The 21,835-nt window shown below is 49.6% G+C and overlaps 1 protein-coding gene across 14 annotated transcripts in view; it reads right to left on the bottom strand.

Annotated features, from left to right (window-relative positions):
- Nucleotides 1-13,572, bottom strand: part of PPFIBP1 (PPFIB scaffold protein 1) — a 114,653-nt gene extending 101,081 nt beyond the window's left edge. For all 14 annotated transcript variants that reach the window (XM_087764718.1, XM_087764724.1, XM_087764721.1 and 11 more), the window contains exon 1: nucleotides 13,457-13,572. The gene's annotated coding sequence lies outside the window, so the exon portion shown is untranslated. The remainder of the gene's footprint in view (nucleotides 1-13,456) is intronic.
- Between the last annotated feature and the right edge of the window lie 8,263 nt (nucleotides 13,573-21,835).

Here is a 21,835-nt window from a genome sequence, read left to right as displayed (position 1 = left end):
TGAGTAGCAAGTGGCACTGCAAACCCTCCAGAGCATCACAGTGCTCTGATTGTTCAAGCCCAGCGTAAACCAGACTGTACAATTACACCAGTCTATCTCTTGCCTCCACTGCTCTTTGACACCAGCACACCTCCCAGACCATGCACGTTTTTGTATGCTTTTTGTTCCTCACAAGGCCCAAAACCCTCACTGGGAGAAATCTGCCCACTCCAAAGACACGAGCCAGCAAAGCCCCGTGCCCTCAGGGGCTGATTCCGACTCCATCCAGGGAAAATCATCTCAGCTTCCGAGACTGTCCTTAATGCCATCACCACTGGGAAGTCCACCATACCCTCACCCCAGTGCTGGGAAAAAGGGACAAGGGCCAGAGCCAGCCCCAGAAACACGTTTTCCCACTGTCATGGGAAGTGCCAAGCTCCCTGTTGACAGTCTAGCTACCAACCAACCTCCAGCATTCCCCAACCTCCACAAGAGGCTCTGCAGCAAGAGCAGGGCTGTTGCCCACCCACTCAAAAGCTGCCCTGACCAGACTGTTTTCCCTTGCTTTCCACACCCCTGCCACACGCTCCATCGCTGCAGGGCACGAGGAGGAAGCAAGCATACCAGAATGGTGTGCCAAATCCTATCACGTGCGTGAACTGGCTCGTTTGCCCACGTTAGCAGGGCACACAAACTGACCTCTCCCTCCTCTGTAGGAAGGAGCATGCGGGTCCACAACCACAGATTCACCCTCAGCAGGCCCGTGTTTATCTACTTTACTTCATCTCCAGCACCCCTCTGCCTCCCTATACCCACAGTCCTCCCCCATAAATCTGCCTCATTTCTTGCAAACGCCTACACAGTGAGCTTGGCGTACTGGCTTGCCTCAAAACTTCATCAAACCTCATACAGGCACAGCCAACTTTTTGAGGAGGATTCACTTCTCATTCTTCATAGTCTCAAAGCTATGCAACATGTTGAGTCCGTGCTGTAACCTCCTGTTTATCGCGGAACGCGTACAGTTTAATTTGGATTAATTTCACGTATGGTTTCTATCAGACCCTGGTGAACCTCTGGCTGCCCTCGCACTTCTGTATAAACATCAACCAGATCCAGGCATGAGGCTCTAGATAAGGGAAGCAAAGTCTCTGCCTCAAAGCTTTACAGTGCAAGCTAGACAAGAAGGATTAAAAAAAGGACACCACATAAATTACAGCACTCCGAATTTTCCGCGTGCCTGTGGGAGACTGCAGGCTGTGGTACAGAGGGCAGGGACATGCACCTAGACGACGGACCCCAGAGCAGGTGGCAGCACACGTAAGGAGCACGTCCTCCAAGGGGGCCCATGGAGGCCCTTGAGGGTCACAGACATTTCGGCTGCCGAGGCCACCCTTCTTCCTCTTCACCGCTCTCATAGTGGCCAACAGGACAGGGGACACTGGGTCCAGCCAGGCAGCGGCACGGTGATGTAGGCTTGCAAAAGAGATAGCTGCAACACCAAGGATGGCGAGGGGCAGCCAGTTAGCTGAGCACACCCAATCCAAAACTTCACAGCCTGGAAGGGTTGTCTTTCGTTGTATTTATGCCAAGTGACAGTATTTTGGACTGTGCTGTTGTTGCATCCTTGACCCTGTGATTTCTAACTCTTGGAGCCCGCAGGGTCACCTGTTCTGCCACAGCTGGCTCCAGAGGAGCTCGCACCGCCCAGCAAGCCCACCTCTACCACCAGTAGCCCAGCCCACTCTGCCCCAGGCCCGCCGTGGGGCCTGTTTCCTTGCCTCTCACTTCCCGGCCCAAAGACTTCAGCAGCAGAGACCCCACCGCCCCCTCCACGCAGGGAGGCAGTATCAGGCTGTCCTCCTCCCTTCACCAGCCATCTCCCTAACATCTCACCCACACAAAGAGGACAACAGCAAAGGCATCTTCATTGGGGCCATCACTGGGTCTCCATCTCTGTTAATCTCTCTCTTTCCAGAAAAAGATGGCAAGTCAGACAACGCAAAGTTGAGGTCTCACTAAAGGCAAAAGCAGGACTTTCATTGCCTGTAGCAGGTATTTCATCCACCATGCCATGTTTTCTCCCTCTGCTTATGGCAAGTAAGCCGTACACCCAAAAACGGCCCAACGTGCTAAGGCAAAAGGGACAGCAAACCCAATGCGGCTCAGAGGAAAGGCAGTGGGGTCCCATTTCTTCCTTTTAACACAGAAAAACAGAGACAGCCCCCCCCATTTTGCTCCTAAATGCACACTCCACGGGAGCTATGTGAACACAGCTGGATCTAAGGGAAATGTTGTTCCTCGCCATGTGCAACAGTAAAGCCAGGCCCTAATTGCCGCAGCCATAGAAAGATGATATAGCACACTTAGTAAGAAGAGGAATTAACCGCAATATCACAGCCAAATTCCAATTTAGCATGAGCAGTCCAGTTGGATACACTGTCCTAAACAACCAGGCAGCCCATCCTAAACTATTGCCACATGTATGTAATTTCCCTACCCTTTCAGCCCCTCCCCTCTGAAAGAGGCACTGCAATACATCGGTATATCAAAGCAAGTCCCTACAGAAACATCATCTTGTTTCAACTACTTCTGCATTTACAGATGCCCGACAGTAAGATTAGCCTTGCCTAAACGCAGCAGACCTAACTCTGCAGCCTGTTATTTTTGCACCATGCCCCAAAGTGAACAGAGCGGCGTAAGGCACAGACGCACACCAAGTACGACCTCGCATATGCTTTGACAACTGCATTTTCATACCAGTGCTGGGTTTCACTAGGAGCAAAGTGACTTTTCAGGACAGCGCAGGACAGCGCGTCAAACAGTTTCTCTTCATGGAAACTCAACAGGGGAAGACATTTGTTGCAAGAAACTCAAAGGCACGCCAACCACAATTTTTGTTCATCAGATCTCCATGATATTTTTACTGATGAATGAATAAATTATCGTTTACATCGAAGGCAAGATTTCCAGTTGGAGGTTATTTACTTTCACCCCAGTCACAGCAGCTCTGGCAGGCTAACTCAAGACACAGATGATGTACAAACCAAGCAGCAAGTGCTTGCATGCTGGGAACTGTTCAAACAGGAATAATTCAATCTTTTTGTAGTCTTACCCTGGCTAATTTGCCACAAGCTGTCTCTTTTCAGATGCTACATGAAACACAAGAAAAAAAAACAAGTGGGATTAAGCTGGAACATTTACAATCAGTTAATCTACTGAAGAGTTCAGGTCAGTTAGTTTTCTACGTAAAACAAATTCTTTTTTTTCAACTTCACAGGGTTAAAGGAACAAAAATTTATTGCAGTAAACAAACATTTCTCACTAGACAAGCGTGCAGCAATTACTTAACTAACGCAAACGATTTTCAGTCTGCATGCAAGGAATGTATGGGATAATTGTAGGGCACTCTCTTCCACCGGCATTTTACAAGTACTTTTTAGGTAGCTATGGAGACGTTGCAGCCTTTTTCATTTTGCTGTCATAACTAGACAGCTATTGATTTCTTTGTAAAATTCCTTGGAAGAGTGAGGAAGAAAGGGGGAGTTTTAAGTACCACAAGGTCTGAGAGCAAGAAGCTGAAGAAAGAGGAAACATATTTCAGATGGAGACAGCAGCATGGGGGCTCCTTGCAGGAGGCAGCCTTGAACTCCAGGTCCTGCTTTAGTACTTCTGAAAGTAAGGAGGTAAACATACACCATTATATAGCATGCAGGCAACAGAGGGATAGCCTCCCAACCAGGTCCAAAAGGAAAAATATTTCTAGCTACCACTGCCATCACCCTACACAGAAGGGGGCACTCTCTGACTGAGGGCCTGCTGCAGTTTAGCCCCGTCACAAAGCTCTCTGGAGACATGGTGGGACTCCATCCTTGCAATCATCATGCTGGGCTGCAAGATGTCCCCTCTCCCTCCAAGCAGCTTACGTGGAAGCCTCATCACTGGCAGGCCTTGCAGGTAATCAGTGCCTCCTCTCCACCTTCCCCAGGCATTACAGCCTTGCGACAGACAACTGGTCGGACAACCCTGCACTTCACCCTCCTTCCGACAGCAGCTCAAGAGCGTGCCATAAGCTGAGCAAACGCTGGTCCTCAGGGGCCGATTCCACCGTGATGCCCAAAACGATCCCGAGAGAAATGTCATTCACCATATTGACATCTCTGTGATCAAATGCTTCTGCATACGTGGATTTAAGACCGCACATCATGACAAGCAAGTCTGAAACCCAAGATACCGACCTGGAAAACACTGTGTCGCACAGATAAGGACGTGCAAATAATTATATATTTAGGTCCCACTTAGAAACTCCCCCAGTAATGAGAACAACAGATGAGGCTCGTAACAGATTTTTCCCTTTGGATAAAACAGAAAGGAAAGCCTGTTTGACCAAAATATTTTTCTTAAATTCACCTTAGACCCAGTCACAACAATGGAGCCAGAACCTGCAGAATTATCTCTAACACCAAGCTGCAGGAAGTTTACCAGCACCACCCTGAAAACAAATCTCAATCTTCTCATCTCCACATTGCATTTAAAGCCTCATGGCTGTTCACCAAAAGGACGCTCTCAAGCAATACCACAAACAGAGGGAGAGCGAGCAAGACGCTGCTGCTGCAGAAGCATCTGCACCTACAACAGACCTGTTACTGCTCCCTTCAAGTAACACCCATCTGTCTATGCAACCATATCGTCAATACTGCTTCGTTAATTCGTGTGAAGGCTTGAAAGCAGAGAAGCATTAATCATCCTTTAAGCTGGCTAAGGAGTGTCATTACCGCCCTCGGGGCGTATGGGTGCCACCAGCCACTGTGGGTGGAAGCACTTGGTCTAGACAGCACACAGACACTCTCACCACTCTCAGAGACAGTCGGATCAGCCCACGTTCACAGCGCCCTGGTCACAGCTTTGCCATGCACTTCTGTGGCTGGCGCTACTAGCCAGTGGCCAGCGAGGCCCTCCAGGCCCAGTGCCTGCCAGCGCAGGGCTGCACTGGGAGTGGGGCGAGTCAACCAGAGGGGAAACACCATGGGGCAGCCCCGGGACTCACCCCATCCCACAGCTGGCTGCTCCCAGATGTTTCTGCCACCCCAACACCACCAGCAGCATACCAGTTTCACAGCAGTACCACAAATTAGGTCACACGCCCCACCAGGCACCAGAGGCACGCCACACAACTGCACTGTCCCCGTGCCGTGGGGCACGGCCTCGGCCGCTCCCGCCGCGTGGCTGCACGGCTCCCTCCAGGACACTGGGGCAGCAGGGGGGCACATCCACACCCCCAGCCCAGCAGCAGTCCTCCGGCTCACTGGGAGAGCAGAGCCATGCTGCACACACTTCCCTGGGGTCCCCCACCAAAATGGGCTCCAGCCCTCCCAAGCAAGAGCAGCGGGAAGAGATGCAGGCTCCCCGGCGGTGTCCAAATTCCTGGTAGTGCTGCACGTCCTGAGGAAGCCCTGAAAATACATTTCTGTGCCAGCACCGTCAGAGGTTGTAGTGGTCCTGCCCAGCACTACGCAGGAGGTCCAACACCAGCTCCAGGAAGAGTGAGGAAACCTCCAACAGGATACTTCTGGTTAGGACCTGTTAATTACATGTTTCACATCCAAGGGAAGGTGTAGACCAAGGTAAGCCACTATATGCTCTTTTTGGAGGAGGGGAAAAAAACCGCCAAAACAAAAAAAAAAACACCAACCAAACAAACAAATCCCACAAAATATATCGGAAAAAATCCCAGCCTAAGACAAAACATTCTTCTTTATTGAAATAAGAAAAACAGGTTCTTAGAGCTAAGTTAAGCTTAGTCAAGAAACATAAATATGCATTTCTGAACACTCCCCGATGCTTCCTTTACAAATATAACAAATTAAAAGTGCTGTCACAAGTTAAACAAGCTTCAGTTAAGTGGAGAACAAAAAATGCTGATGGCTCTAAGATCCAACTGACAAGCCTTTTCAGGTCTCCTCTGAACCAAAACCAACTTGCCAGAGATTTAGTCTCCTTTGCTTAATCCTGTTTTGGAAGCAGGACAGAAGATACTACAACAAAGCTGGCACCCGAACCCACCAGGAGGCATCTAGCTATCATATGCCTTTCCTGAAGATTACTTGCTCAACACACCCACCTCTTCTGGAAGACCTTTTCTCCACTGTGCACACAGCTGTGGGCAGGAATTTGGAACGCTCAGTGTGCCTTGGCTGCTCCGACGTGTCCTTATACCCCTCCCTCTATGTAAGCCACTAACCAGCTGAAATTGTCTATAATACACACCCTGTTCCTGAAGAACAGCCTTTTGCACTCAGGTCCCCCCCTCACAGCACAGAGAGGTCCCCAGCAGGTAGGCTACACAAAGCACTTGTCAGCTACGGTGTGGAGCACCTTGCATTTTCAGTGTACCAGCATTTTGGGGAAGATGAAATTTTTGTCTGGTTCTTAATAAAGGAGCTCGATGTACCATTCTTCCCCTCTCATTTAACAAAAATCTATCAGAGATGCTTCCAGTGCAGGAGAGAGACCAAAAAGGCCCAAGCTGAGCAGCACAGGGAGCACAGCCATCAGACCACCACCTCCCACTGTGAAGTGTGTTTTCCAGCTTGGACATTTGGATAGGGAAACCAACGCAGGTCACAGCACCAGGAACGCTCCCTGGTCCCACACAGCCACAGCCTCATCCACGTCCCAGCCTTTGCCTCCTCTCGCACCCTGCACACAGCAGCTCTAGCAGGCAGCGCACTCCCCACCAGGCTTGCTCCCAACGCTCCTTTGAGATGGACAAAGATGAACCCACGCTACATTTCAGCACAGGTTTATAAACCTAAACCAGGGGGGTAGAGGAGACACTTCAAATCCACAAGAAAAGCTTTCAAAATAAGGCAAAACAGCACAATCACATGGCTGACACCTACGAATACCCATTCACGCTCAAGCTGAGGAGATCCCAATAGGCTGTACGCTCCTTCTCCTTGCCAACATCTTGTCTCTACAGGACTTCTTCCATATGAGTAGACTACCTGATCCAAGCCTAAGGGTAAACAGATCCTGGCAGTCTCCATATGGCAAGAGTGATTTTTACAAACCCACGCCGGCTGTGTCCTTGCTAAGCTGTACAGAACCCAAGACCAGAAGTGCTACAACTGCGTGGGATAATAACTATTTTCAGAAACATAGAAACAGCTCAGCGCTTTTTTACAATGAAGACACTTTTCCTCACCTGCTTTTCAAGGCAGACATTAATTACAAGCATTACACTCTGCAGAACCAGCAGAAGGTCTTCTTCAGGTAGCCAGCAGTAAACCACAGGCCACAAAAACTCCCGTGAACAGCACACGCAGCCTGCAAGCCATGGCTTCGTCACTCCTTTGAGCGCAAGTGTGATCATAAACCTTAACCGCACCTTACTGCTGCAGACAGAGAAACCTGCTCTGACATTTTTGCCAAATTCTGCATCAAGGGGCAAAGGCCAACAAAACAGCCTCCAAGTCACTCACCGAACCGCTCTTCTTTACAGCAAGGAAAGACATTGCTATTATTAAGGACCTTCCTTCTGAATTTTGGAACTTGGTCTGAAATCCTTAGGACTCACACTGCGCCAGACTGAGCCCCTCGGCTTGTGAACTCCCAACCGCAAAGCTGGGAGAGAACCAGACTCCCGTGACCATGCCCACTGACAGAGCACATGGACAGCTGTGTGCGCAGCTGCGACAGCATCAACCGCCCTTCCTCATCCCCAAAACCAGATCCTGGTGCTGGCCTGGCAAGAAAATGAAGCTGTTCTTCCAGATCCATCACATTTGGAGCCACGAGAACTCTTTGATTTAAAATGTGCTGATTCATGCTAGCGGTTATCAGATTTTTCCCATCTGAGACATAATTAGGCAGCTGTCTTTGACAGCGCAAAGATTCTCCAGTTTAGAGTTCAGATGCTGCAACAGCCATCTCAAGTCTCAGCCTCAAGTTTTCCACTGAAATTTAGGAAAAAGCCTGTAAAGAAAGATGCAAGTACAAATCAACTTTTGGATCACTGTACTTGGTCTTGGAGCTTTTGTTCACAGGTGGCGTTCAATGGGATTTTATTCATGCAAGAATTACCTGCAAGAGTTACAACACTGTGCCTACTGGGAGTGTGATTACCATCAAGATGTATGCAAATGGCTGCTTAAAGTCACACTTTTTGTTATTTTTATCTTCCCTCAAACACCACGAGCCAGAGACTGCTTAAATGGCCCCTGGTCCTGGTTCTTTGACACAACCTGCACTGCTTAATGATGCAGAGCGGCAGAAGGGAAAGTGAGCATCCTTACCTTAACATAGACTGGGACACCGGTTTCCAGCCCAGTGCCGGACAGGAGATCTAATTTCCCTTCCTAAGTATTCTTATGTGATATGGGGGAACCAGGCTTTTGCATCTCCCAGCAGTTTTAGCAAGATTCAGACTCGCACCATGCTTCTGAAGAGAAGAACGATTCTGGTCTTCACCAGGAGCCATTCCTCATGGTCCTGAGACGACATGCAGGAGTAGATCCAACATGCAAGGCACGAGGGTGAGATTTAACAGCATTCCCCCCAGACAGCACCTCTAATGAAGAGCTCTCTGACGAAGCATTAGCTCTCAGTCCAGAGGGGCCAAGCACTCAACAGCAAGAGGGAACACAACTCCCACCCAGGGGATATGTCGGGTTTGCAAGGCCGTAGCACACAGCCTGAGCCCTTCCCAAGTTCTCCACCTGCCTCCCTCATTAACGATGAAGATTGCCCAGACAGGGACAAGGAGAAGAAAGGCTACGACTGGCTTCAAGACCTGTATCTAAATATATTTCCACCGAGGAAAGAAATCAGCTCTTTACATAATTGGTTTATCTTGGCGTTTTGACAGAAACAGAAGCCCAGCCGTTGGAAAAAGGATAAAGCTTTAACCCACCACACTTTTCTCGTGTACAGCAGAAGTCACAGAGGAACAAAGTGCTCTGGAAGCTAAAGGATATCAGGAGATCACATATGCCCACAGCAAGGGCAATACACATCACGGGCAAGCAACTGCAAATTCAGTATGATGACTGAATTATTAACGGAAAATTCCAACCTTCAAGCACAAATAAAGTACTATCTTGGCAGCAAACACTACTAGAAAAATAACAGACGGCCACTATCCTCAGCCTGAGCTGAACCAACACAGAAGTCCATCTGTGAGAGAGAGGTGAAAAAAAAGAGGGGGAAAACAGATGCATCATTCCCTGCATCTCGAGGTGTGTTCACAGCTGAGCACCCTCACTAGAGCACTCAGAACAAGGAGAGATCCAAAGCAAAGATCCCACCAGAAACCCGAGATAGATGTTACAACTTAGCGTGATCATCTGCTGAAGTTGGAGACACACAACAACTGCAGATAATAACCCCACAGCAAGAGAAACATTGTCCTCCAAAAGAAGGACCAAGCTTTAATTCTGGATTGGATGCTGACTTTTCCAAACATTGGGCAAGAGATGTAGTCTCGCAGACTAATGCTTGTAAACCTGCCATCTTCAAATGCTTGTAAGCCTGCCATCTTCAAAGAGCTATTTGAACGGTAAACTTCATTGATTTTTGAGGCTGTCGTTAAATGGCCATCCTTTCTCCATTCACCTGTTCAGCAGTCAGCTTTTCAGCACCAACAGTCACTTTCCTACCAAGACACAGGGAAGGCTGATGCCCTACTCCTACTCAAACTAAAAAAAGTCAGCGCAAATGCAAAGACCGACGAAGGAAGAGACCCAGGCACAGTACCTCTGCTAAGGAGACACTGCAACGCGCCAGTTAGGTTCTGGACACACAAACATACTTACAGTAGGACAAGACAGGGTGGGAATTTATACTAGGTGCTAAAGAAATGCTAAATAAATGTCTGGGTATAAACACCAGCAGCGAACACGAGGCAAGGCAATGCAGTTTACCTCTCCTGGGCTGGATCCAAGAGCAAAGTCGCTAGCGGGATGACTAATGGGATCTCACAATTACAAAGGGGGGAGGGGGGCCACTATTCAGCCTAAGTACAGGAAAGTACTAAGTGGTTTCATTTATGAAGGTATTAACTGGTTTTATGTATTCTTAACGCACAGCTGTATGCACAAGCTCCACACGAGAAAACCGAACACAACCAAACCCACATGAACCCTCCAATAAACCTGTTCCTTGCATTTATGTATTTACAGATGTGGCTTGGCCAGACAGAAATAGGTCAGATCGTAATTGTACAGCTTTAAAGAAGCAACATAATTTGAGTTTTGTGTTGAAGCCTGCAAATAACAAAGGTAAGTATGAGAAGAAGCTGTCCCAGGTATACCAACCTAACTTGCGTATCACCATTTACAAGCCGAGGCAGGGGTTACCACCACCTTCTTAAGAAAGAATATGCAAATTCAGCAGCAGGACGGGGGCTTTTCTGACCACCTCTAACAACACAGGAATTTCCAGGATGCTCCATTACCTCCCTAAATCTTGCGTAATATTTGGGCTCTTACTTTCTCTGTTGAAAACTACTGCAAACCAGTGGACTCCCCAGTCACGGGCATTTTTTTTTTTGCGCTCCTCTTGCCCCACCCAGTCAGGAAGACATTTTTGGACCACCTGCATGAGATCTGTGATCCAGCCACCCCTTCGCGTTCCCCCCACCTTCACAAAAAACACATAATGCAAAGCACAACAAAGGAAATTAGTCAGTTATTCAAATGAGTTTACAGCAACAGTATCTTTTCCTGAGTAAGCCAAAGGTACGTTTTGATGCAATCACAGCACTATCAAGAAAGTGACTAAACCTTCTTTGGCTTTAAACCTCTTCAGGGGAAGGATTTTCACTTCATTGAAACTGCTCCTTGAAGCAGTGAAAGACAGAAACATCAGAGAAACCCCATTTGGATGGATTCAAGAGACACGAGCCCTCCTGAAGGACGCTGTACCGCGCACCTCATAGCACACAGCGTTGCCTGTCCTCAGGCCATCCAGACCTGACCAGCGAGCAGGGACCAGACTTTGCCCTCCTCATCACCAGCAAGCGATGGGACCAGACAGGCTGGCAGCACCACCTGGGAATGGCTGTATTTTCGGGAATGTTAACGTCACCCTCATGTCGACACCGGTCACAAGCAAAGTCTCTCCATACACCTCCACAGACATTCTCATCAGGACCCCATTCCTTCCTGCAAAATGTTTTACGCTGCACAGGCAGCGTAGCCCAAAATGGAAACAGGACTTGGATCTAAATAGGAAAAAAAAGAGATGACATTCAACACGGCTTTCTGCCCCATGTGACATCCCTGACTTCAGGACGCTCCACCCTGTTTCAGGGACAAGCAGAAATGTTACTCACCGATTTTTCCAGGGCACGGATCTGCTGCGAGCACAGATCTGCTGCAGAAAACATATGCACAGGATGCATCAACTGAAATATTCTTCAGCAGATCTCTTAAACCCAGAACCGATCCAGCAAATGGATGAAAACCCAGGGCAAAACTCACCAAAGCTGAGAAAGCACTCGAATCTGGACCCATGTGTTCTGACTCAGGCTCTTGCTATTATCTCATTTAAGAGGGTTACAGTAGTTGCTGAACACCTAACAGCACCTTGTTCAAAGGCAACATGCCTCAAAGCAGGAGCAATGCTGCTGAAGAGGGAACCCCCTCCTAAGGGCCCCGGCTCCACAGCCAGGCAAATACGTGGAGCTCCCGCTGCCTTCGGGGAGGAGGGCAACTTCAACATCGTACTCCCAGCACGGGAACACCGGCCTTAATTTACGAGCAACGCGGCACACCACTGACAGTCATCCTCACCAGCATGCCGAACAACTCCCTCTGCTTCTAGGAGCTGATCTGTTTGATACAGCTTTTCAAGAAACTGTGCTAAACCCTACTGTCAAAACTCCCCTGGGAGGGGTACTAAGCCAAACTAGGGAACACTTCGTCTCTTAATTTCTTACTGATGTGAAGAAGCTAAGAGGCCAAAATGCTTGCTGCATTTGGAACCGAGAGTTTAAGCGGATTTCAGTTTGCTTGGTTTCTGAGGTGCCTATCAAAACGACCTGCCATGCCACCTCACTGAGCGCACTGGTTTTACTGAAACCCGTACTTGTGGTTTTTATTATAATTGCAAGTCACCTTCGTCTTTCACAAAGTTAAATCCTCAAGCTATGGCTGCTACCTTTAATAGAAGCAATAAATCCGGAGCTGGCACACCGAAACATCTTCCTCTCAGATATTCGATCACGTAAGCATGGAGAATATTCTCACTCTGTGACCCGTTTTTGCTGTTTAGTTTTTGGAATGCAGAGACACTCATATTGCTCAATCGTGCTGCCATTGCCATACATACCAGGGCTTACGCGTTGCGCTGTCGGTAGTATCCGCGCTCGGGCTGAAGTAAGGAGAGCCAGCAGAGTCTCCGAAGGCTCAGACATAGCCAAGCCCGAGTCCTAAACATTTCATCTGTGTTTTTGCACAAGACCAGCAGCGCTGCACTTCCACAGGAGAGCACGCACACGCTGCTATACCACAGAGGAGCGTTTGACACCATAGCTTACTTTTCCTCCCCCCCAGAAATAACTACATGGGTATAAAGCACCTTTTTACTGCTACGGCTGCACCTCAGCCAGGGCGTGAGCTAGCACAGCTATTTCAGTTTTTTCAAAGTCACAGACCTAAAAGAAATACAGCTAGAAGAAATAATTACAGGATGTGAGAACCCCAGGCCTTAAATCAAAACACGTTTGTTAGTTCAAGATAAAACTCACAACTGCGGTTTCACAGTACTTGCGGCTGAAGTGTCCCACTAAAGCCTGAAAAGATGAAACGGGAGCCTGCCTCTCCTCAAAATTTCCCTAAAAGCTATGCCAGTTCCAGCACGTAAGTAAGTTACAGAAGGCCAGACGCTAATTGCCGACCCTCTCTCTGAAACCGCCCGCCTTCCCCCTTCCAGCCAGGGGGCCGCAAACGCAGCAGGGGAGCACCCACGCGTAGCCTGGGGGCCGCGGGCCGGCCGGTTTTTGGCAGGGGGGAGGGCCGGCTGGGGGGGAAGCCCCCTCGCCCCGCACTGCTCGGGCCGCCACCGAGGCGGCGGCCGCAAGGCCGGGGGCCGGCGGGCTCCCGGCACCCCGCAGCCTCTCCCCGCCGCCGCCCCGAGAGCTGCCCGGCCCCGCGGCGCTGGGCTCACGGCGGGCTCCCAGCCCAGGCGTGGGGCGCGCAGCGGCGCCCGGCCCGCCGCTCCCCGGGGGACAGCCGCTCCCCTCAGGCGGGGCAGGCGGCCCGGGCCCATGGCGGCGGGGAGGAGCCCGCCCCGCGGGGGCCCCTCGGCGCGGCGGGAGCCGTCGGGGCGCGCTGCCGCCGCCGCCCGCGCAAGGCAGCCGCGGGGAAGGGCACGGCGGGGGCTCACCCCGCCGGGACGCGAAGTTGCCGCAGTCGGGCTCGGTTCGGTTAGCGGGCAACGGGGCCGGGCCCCGGGAGCTCCCCGGCGCGCCGCTTACCTGCGCCCAAACCCCGGCGGGCCCTCCCGGGGCGGCCGCGTCTCCGCCTCTGCCGCCTCCGGGCAGCCCCCGCCGCCGTCCGGCCCGCGCCGCGCCGCCGCCCGCCCCGTCCCGGCCGGCCCCGCCTGCGCCCCGCCCCGCCCCGCCCGCGCCCCCGCCTCGCACGCGGCGGCCGGGACCCAGCGGGGCCGCGCCGCGCCGGGCCGGGCCGGGGCCGCGCCGGGCGCTCGCCTGGCTCCCCGCCCCGGGGCCGGGCCTCCCCGACGGGGCGGGCGGCAGCGCCGGGCCGGGCCGGCGCCCTGATTGGGCCGGACGGCAGTCACTCGGCGCCCCCGGCGGACGGAGGGCGGGGCCGGCGCGGCGCCGGGACCCGGGACGGAGCCTCCCCGCCCACCCCCCCCCCCCCCCGGCGGTCCCCAGCCTTGGCCTTGCCCACGGCGGGGCGCCCGGCCCTCCCCGCCCGACGGGAGCCTCCGGAGGCGCCGCCCGCCTGCCCCGTGAAGGCAGGGCAGAGCCGGCCTCCTGCCGGCGGGGCCCCCCCGGGGTTGGGGTCGGCGCGGCCGCGGGCCCCCGAGTTCCGCCGCCCCCGTGGCCCCTGCCCGCCCCGCTCCCTGCCCGCCTTCGCACCTCGGCCACCAGCGCCGCCCTCTGAAGCGGCGGGCGTTAACCCCCGGCCGGCTCCCCGGGGAGCGCGGGAGCCCGGCCCCATCCCCGAGCAGGGCCCGCTCCCGCTCCCGCAGCTGGAAGGAGGCACCGCGCCGGCCGCCAGCCCCCGCAGCAACGCCGGCCGGGGGACCGGTGCGCTCCATCGGCTGCCTCGCCTCGCCTCGCCTCGCCTCGCCCCCCGACAGCCAGCCGCGCCGCCCCCTCAGAACGGTCGACGAGGCCTGCGGATATCGCTCCTCCATGCAACCCGCGGCCGCGTCCAGCCAACTCTTCATTTTGTTTTGAGTTGACCCAAAACTTTTTTTTTTTTTTTTTTATTCTCGGAGCCCTTCCTCTCCTTCCCTCCTCCAAAGGCTGGGTTAGACAAAACTCTTCATGTAATGTTTTTGTATGTGGAAAAAATGATTTGGTTGTACTTAGTTTCTGACCATGACTTCTAAAAAAGTGGAAGTTTCCATTCAAAAGCACACTGAAAGTAAACATTTTGAGTTCTCAACAAAAATGGGAAAGTGCCCACGCTACGCTGTAGCATCGGTTTCTACAATCGGCCTTTTTGCCCGTTTTCCTCAAATTCTCATCGAATCTCCAGCAACTGCTCCCAGTTTGCTGTCAGCCGATGGGTAAGTGCTAGCGCCAGGCTGAACTACGGGGCTCCCGCGGCCAGCGCTCCGTCCCTCCTGAGATGGCCGGACTTGGACTTGCCCCATAACAAGCCCTTGGAACAAATATTGATCCCCACTGAATCCCAATGTTCATCAGCCTTTGTTTTCTGAATCGCTTGTTCTGTTGCCTTTTTTTTTTTTTTTACACTTTAATTAATTTTCACTTCAGAAAATGAAGATTCTTATTAAAGAACCTAATGCAGAAGAGCTTTGTTAGTCCAGGACGGGGTATGAGTGAGATCTCTCTGAAAACAAATCTGAGCTGACAGCCCATTCCAAACAACTGTTTGAATTCTTTCATCAAAGAAAATACCTTTGCAAGTTAAGACAAATCTCTGATAAGGCTTTCTGGCTTGCTTATCTCTCATCTCCCAAAACAGCTTAGCCCTTTTTGCTCCAGGCTGGTTTGCAAGGAAAGGTTGATTTTCTCCACCTTTATGAAAATGCAGCAGCCTCTGAGAAGGCAAACATCTCGCTCGTCCCTCCCGTGAAGGCCGCAGGAGGTTACAAGGAGTAAGAGTTTTCCAGCATTCTTCACTGCTTGAGGAGGTGAAGGGAAAGAGCCTTTCCCTCGCTTTGCAACGGGAGCACGTACCGTCTCCCTGGTTACAAATCAATAAATGGCGTCAAGCCGAGTATCTTGAGAGCTGTCAGAGGCATTTTGAAGGCACGGCATACGCTCTCTTACATGATCTTCTTCGGGTGGTACTTTGAGTCTTCCGTGCGTTCATGGCCTGGTACAACTAAGGGATGTGGCGTCGCAGTGCCATTATTTTTCAGCTGGATCAGCGGGGTGAGCAGGGGTGCCCCAAGCCCCTGGGATCGCTGGCATAAAGCGGGTGTCTGGGTGTCAGGGGTGGAGGCACGAGAAGGACCATCCCTCCCGCTGGCACTGACTCTGAGATGAGACTAAGCCCCTTGCAAAACAGCAATTAATAGCACTCTTATTAAATCTGCAGTGCATCTATTCCGTGGTTTTGCCTGATCCTCGTTGCCGAGTGACAAACATAGTTCAGTTTTTAATGCAGTTATCCTTACAACATTCTCACAAGCGTTACCATCTCATTTTACACAGTTTAAGTGACTCACCTTGGTTAATTATGAGTATTAATGACTTGTAGTGATCCAGATTTCAATTTTCCTCTCCTCTGGAAGTCATCTGGTTTTAGCAGTGCAATGGTCGTTAGCCCCACGCCTCAGCATCTGTGCTTGCTCATAGGCAGGGCTCTGAAATACAGTAACAAGCTGTGTGCATCGTAGCCACTTTTTAAGTATTCTGTTTTAAACTTCAGCACCTTGTTGGGCCCCAGGAGTTTTCCTTTAGACCAAGCCCACTCCTCAAAACGCAGCAGCTGAAAGAGCTGCGGGATCTCCTTCCCAACAGGCAATGATTTCACGCACCCGGGCTGTGCATGTCTTTCATTTCAGGACAGCTCAGAAAGTGGGTTCTGTGAGTCGCTCTCTTTATTCCTGGCTGGGTGTTAACCCCGAAGCTGAGCCAGGGTGTTTTTAGGTCAGGTCTCTGCTACCGAGCCTCCTGGCACAGTTGTGTCAGCCAGAGCTGTGATGAGATAAGATCCTCTGAAAGCAGAGCTGTGCCAGCAAAAGCACCTTGTGCAGATGTAGGTATCAGCAGAGAAAACAGTGCTTTTGTCCAGGTAGCTCAATTTGCTTGAGAAAGCTCAGGAAAGCATTTTGCTCTTTCAGCAAAAGCACGATTTTACTGTTAGAAGCTGCATCTACCTTGGAAATGTTTGCCCTTCTGACCAACGATTGTAGCTACGCTGTCAAAGCTGTCCTGGCTTTCAGCTACCTGAAGTATCCTGACTGTTAAATACTCAGCAGAGCAAATTGTTGTAGCCAAAACCTCGAGCTTTGGTATGACATTACGTTCAGCCCTAGGACAAAGCACTGCACAAACAGTTTCTAGCTGTCAAATCAATAATTTAACCTTCCTTATGTTTAAATTCCCCTCCAATCCCTTCCTAAAAAGGAGAGGAGGAGAGGAGAGATTCAGTGCCCAAAGGATCGACTTAATCCACAGCAGCCTAAGTACAAAATGCCCCCAAACTGTACCCCGCAGAACGGTCAAACTTCTGACCTCGGCTGTTCCATCCCTGAGTCTTCCTGCAGCCAAGCGTTCGAAAACACGGTAAGAAAAGCACACCACCACCACCACCACCACCCCCGAACGTACTGCTGAACTGACAGAGGGGATGCTGCCTTCGCTCTGCTGCGCTGGCCAGAGAGACCTGCTTGGGGCCGAAGGGCTTCACGCGAGCAGTTTCTCTCCAGAGTTTCTAGTTTAAACCCCTCAGAAGGAAGGTGGCCACCTAAGAAATGACCGATCAGTTCCTGTGCATGGGATTGTTTCAGGTGCCCCTGATCCTCTGAGGTGGGGTTACCTGCAGGCCTGAGAGCCTCCAGCAGCAGCCAAAGCACATCACCTTTCCATTTGAGAATCTGCGATCTAGGGGTTAGCAGTGAAATCCGTCCGTGAAGAGTCATCCTGAAGGCTGGATAAAACCGAGTCTCCCAGAAGCTGCTGGAGAGAAGATGCCATTTCACCCTTGTGTTATTCATACTATCTTTGGCAAGGTGCTCGGTGTGGCCATCAACAGCCTGTTGAGATGACCAGTCTTGCATATTTTATCTGGAATTTTGTGCAAGTAGCCCCTGGAAACCAGGAAAAAGCAAACTCAAGTTCTTTCTCAAGTGGGCAAGAAAGCTTCCCGCAAAACTTTACATACCCATGAGGGTGAAAAAGTAATTAGCTGCAGGAACTTCTTCAGCTGGAACACTGAGATGAACCTCAGAGATGTGTCAGTGTGTGTCTGGAAATCACAAAAGGTAACGATAACAAAGAGAAGATGCTGCCCCTTTTATGTAAAACGTGAGCAAGAGAAAACCTCCTGGCATGAGGAAAGCATACACATTCAGTGGCAATAGCGTAGCTGTTGAAAAGATTGGGTGTTTCAGATGGGCTTTGTCTTCCCTTTATTTTGAACGATTGCAATCATTAAAAGCAAGAGAGGAGAGATTGCAGTTTGAAAGTAAGTTTACATTCTTAAATTTCTGCAGGCCTGCAAAACATTGTTTTTCTTTCCCTGGAGGTCTCCCGCTCACTCATTTAGCTGTAAGTGTACCTTAACTGGGCTGAAATACTCATTAAGTTCATGCACGTGCAATTTTCACAGCATTCTCTCTATTTCTGGATCGGCAGATAATTCTTACACTTACCCTCAGAAGCTGCTTTCTGGTATACTCAGTAAAGATGGCTGCTTGATCAAGAGCTAGAGAGAAGCCCTTTGGGCACTCACAGTGTTTAGCCTCAGACACAGGAAAAACGTTCAACTTAGTGGTGTAAGAGTAGTCAAAACCAGGCATATAGGTAGTGGCACTAACTTTTACTGATAGACCTCGCTGTGGAACGTACCAAATAAGCACATCTCCACTGAAATAGAGACGCGCGTGGCTTGCACAATGATCAGCCAGCAAGGCAAATACCCGAGTCTATGAAGTGCTGCAAAATGTTATCAGAGGAAAGCAGGCACGGTGGATGCAGCAGGACGTAACAAACAGCGAGCATTTCTCCTGGTGCCTGTGGAAAACCCTGCCAGAAACTCAGTTTGCAGCATCTGCTTAATCTGAAGGAGGCTTTTCTTCTAGATGCAGCCAAATTCATCCCTTGTACAGCTCACACTGTTAATCACGTCTGACCCCACCGCTACCCTGCGTCTATGCCTGGCCAGTGATGGCACCCTGCACTGAAGCTTCTGTGCCCCAGCCACTAGGATAACTCTCACTATTCATTTCCCACTCATTCTGCGCTCATATTGCTCGGGTTTGCCTGGCACTGTTTACATACAGACATGGCCTTATCGCCCTTTCATTCCTTTCATAATGACTTTCACATTCCCATTCCCTCGGGAAACGCGTGAGGGGGGGGGGGGCTTTCCAGCCAGTAAAGCACTAGTACAGCCATAAAGTGCCCTTCATAAAAGAATCTCAAATATTGCATACTACCACACAGAAGTTACTCTCTCCGCAGTACCAATGAAGAAAACAAGGGATAAAGAGGTGAAGGATGTATCTCGGCTCGCAGCGTAACGCCATACAGAGTCTCCTGAGCAAACCTCTGAGCAAGGCGGTGCGTTTGCACGATACAGAGGAGCTGCACAGTTGCATTCGCACCTTCCCGTCCCTCTGCCGTACAGCTGGCAAAAGCAGCCGCAGTGCGGTGCCAGCCCCACTTCCAGCGCTGCAGATATCTCTGCCCGGCACGCTGTAGACATAACTGTAGTGACTTCAGATCACACAATGAGTCAGTGTCAAAGCTAGCTCCGTCAGCTGGCCTCTAGGCTCAGGCTTTAACTGGCCTTCAGGGGAGGAAAACAACGCCGGTTCAGACATTCCTTAAATACTAGGGCCTCGAGGGCCGTGGGGGAAGGCGACAGTATCCTCCCTAGACGAGAGCAGGAACTGCCTTTGCTTCCCATTTCCAAGAGCCCGAGATATGTGCACCTTGTTTGTTCCTGGACTGGCTTCCTTGGAAATGCATTTTGCTGGTGACTCACGGAGGTGGGACACAAGGCCGGGCTCCCAGGCTGAGTCACCCTGGGCGCACGCAGGGTAGGAAGGGATGCTTTCGGGTGGCAAGCAGCAAGCAAGTCACTCACTCGAAAGTACTAAAATCTTCTGCTCTAGAGAAACAAGAAGCGGTAAGCAAAATCTTAGGGGCTGATTAGGACAGTGACCGGGCTGTCTTAGTGTATCAGCCAACGTGATACTTGTCATGCGCTAAAGCAAAGTGACAGACAACCATGAAACAGGGATTACTTTATTCTGAAAGAAAGAAGAGAGAAACATGGAAAATACAGCTCAGGGGGCGCACAAGGAGATGGTGATCATCAATTTAGCTGCTATTGGTTTTGTTCTCCCTCTCTGTCTCTCCAGAGAGTTTACATCTTACAAATGAGGAAAATAAAGCTTTCATTCCTGGAAGATACCTACTTTTTAGGTTAGAAAAACCCTCAAAATGATCTTTATTCTTCACATCACTTGTGAGCCCTGTCTTTTTGTGTTATGGTTAGAGTAGAAGAGATGAAGGGGTTTTGTTTAAGTGGGGAGTAAGTCTTATCTGAGTTAGTATGGCTGATATGAACAGTTTATAAATAGAACTTCACTAAACCTATAGAACTAAAATATTTACATTATTTACCTAAAACAAACTCTGTGAGGACCATTACATGAGACAAACAATGGGAAAAAACTAAAATCACACTTCGGCATTCTTATCAAAAAGTGTGCAGGATAAACTGAATTTCAGTTATCTGAAATTGCAGGAGAAATAGTTGCTTCTTCCCGTTAAAAAAAGTATCTGAATATCTTACTGAAGTTATTACACAGACAATTTAAATCTAAATGTAAAAATGCTTTTTCAGATTGCATTTATTCAACAATGTCTCTATTAAGGCTGGTTAAATGTTTTAACTTCCATCCCAAGCAAAGTGTTGATTTTGAGAGAACATCATTTGGGATGAAGAGATGAATATTTAGGATTTTCATGAAATAAAATATTCCAAGAACAGCAGCTAGGCAAATTAATATGAAAATCAGAATATAACTATTGAGCTATTTCATGGGAATGCACGAATGGGTTCGTCCACCGTTTAGCCTGGTCAAAGCAGTGCTGACCCAGTAAGGAGGTGAAGGCTGGGATGGGTGCCCAGTGGCAAGCAAACAGCACAGAAGCACTGCCAGGCTCTGTCTTGTTGAGCTGTACCTTCTGCATTCATTTTAGGTATCCTGCTGCCACTGCAGCTCCTTCACAGGGACATGACGGACAGGCTGGATGCAACACAGCTTGCAGGAGTGAGCGGGCTTGTGAAAGATGGAAGGTTAAACACGTGCAAAAGAAAAAGCAAAGCGTAGAAAACAGGCGAGCATAACAAAACAACGTAAGGGTGGATAAGCCAATGTTTATCTCAGATGAGATTAATTATACTCTGACTCTAATCTTGCTGAAGACGGAAGGCACACCTCCTCTGGCAGCTTGGCTTCATGAAAACACCTGCGGCTGTCACGTCTGGTTGGCTAAACGCCGTTGTGCAAAATGGTTTTACTAGCCCTATCAGCTCATTAATGCACCATTTGCTAATGCACAGGCATGAGGGCTGGGATCCTGCATCAGCGGTCCTGTTGTGGCAGTTTTGTCTTTGTGCCAAAAACTTCTGAGAACATCTTTAAAGAGACAGGTCTCCATTAATTCAGGTAACAGAGTGCCGTGCACTGCAGGTTTCATCAAGACCTCCGAGAGCTGAAGATCTGTTTCAGTGAGAACAACTATGTCCCTCTTCCATAAAAATGTCTTTGGTTCCTAAAATAAATATTTTATTTTAAAATGGTTCCTAAAGAAATTTTCAAATTTAAGTGATCAAAGTTATTGTCATTTCTTCTTAACAGCTGTGAATATTTCTTCTAATCCTGGGTTCAGTAAAGAACTACTTAAGCATTTCCAAATAACTTAGTCTCCAGTTCCCCTTACTCAGGTGGCTTCTTGTATAATTGCATACAGCACTGCTATATTTGTACATAAACCGCCTTAAAATTCAAAGAAAAACGTCAGGAAGGTCAGATATGGGGCCTTCAATTCATATACAAAACACGTGCAAGGAACACTCAAAAGAAGTGTCAATCCATCTTAGGCATCCGAGGAATGATGTTTTCACATTTAAGATAAAACAGGAGTCAGAGGTAACCATTATCTTTTGGCAAATGTTTTCCAAACATGAATGTCCCCCTTAATCTTTGGAAATCAGGACTTTAGACTGCATGATATTTAAAAATCTTGTTTTCTTTTAAAGTATATGCATATACTTTTACATACACGTAAGTAAACACTTAAGCTGGATTCATTAATAATTCAATAGCCTACTTACTTAAGACGTAAACCTATTTAAAATAAAGCGTGACATTCTTATACTGGGTATTAAAACGTAAGTTTAATATATATTTTTTTAAATGAATGAAATAAAATTCAAGGTGAAAA

This window comes from Nipponia nippon, unplaced genomic scaffold, assembly GCF_047370975.1.
Source record: "Nipponia nippon isolate SJK-2023a ecotype South Korea unplaced genomic scaffold, ASM4737097v1 scaffold_3, whole genome shotgun sequence".
Lineage (NCBI taxonomy): Eukaryota > Metazoa > Chordata > Aves > Pelecaniformes > Threskiornithidae > Nipponia > Nipponia nippon.
The sequence above is the reverse complement of the archived record's forward strand: the minus strand, read 5'-3'. Positions and strand labels throughout refer to the sequence as shown.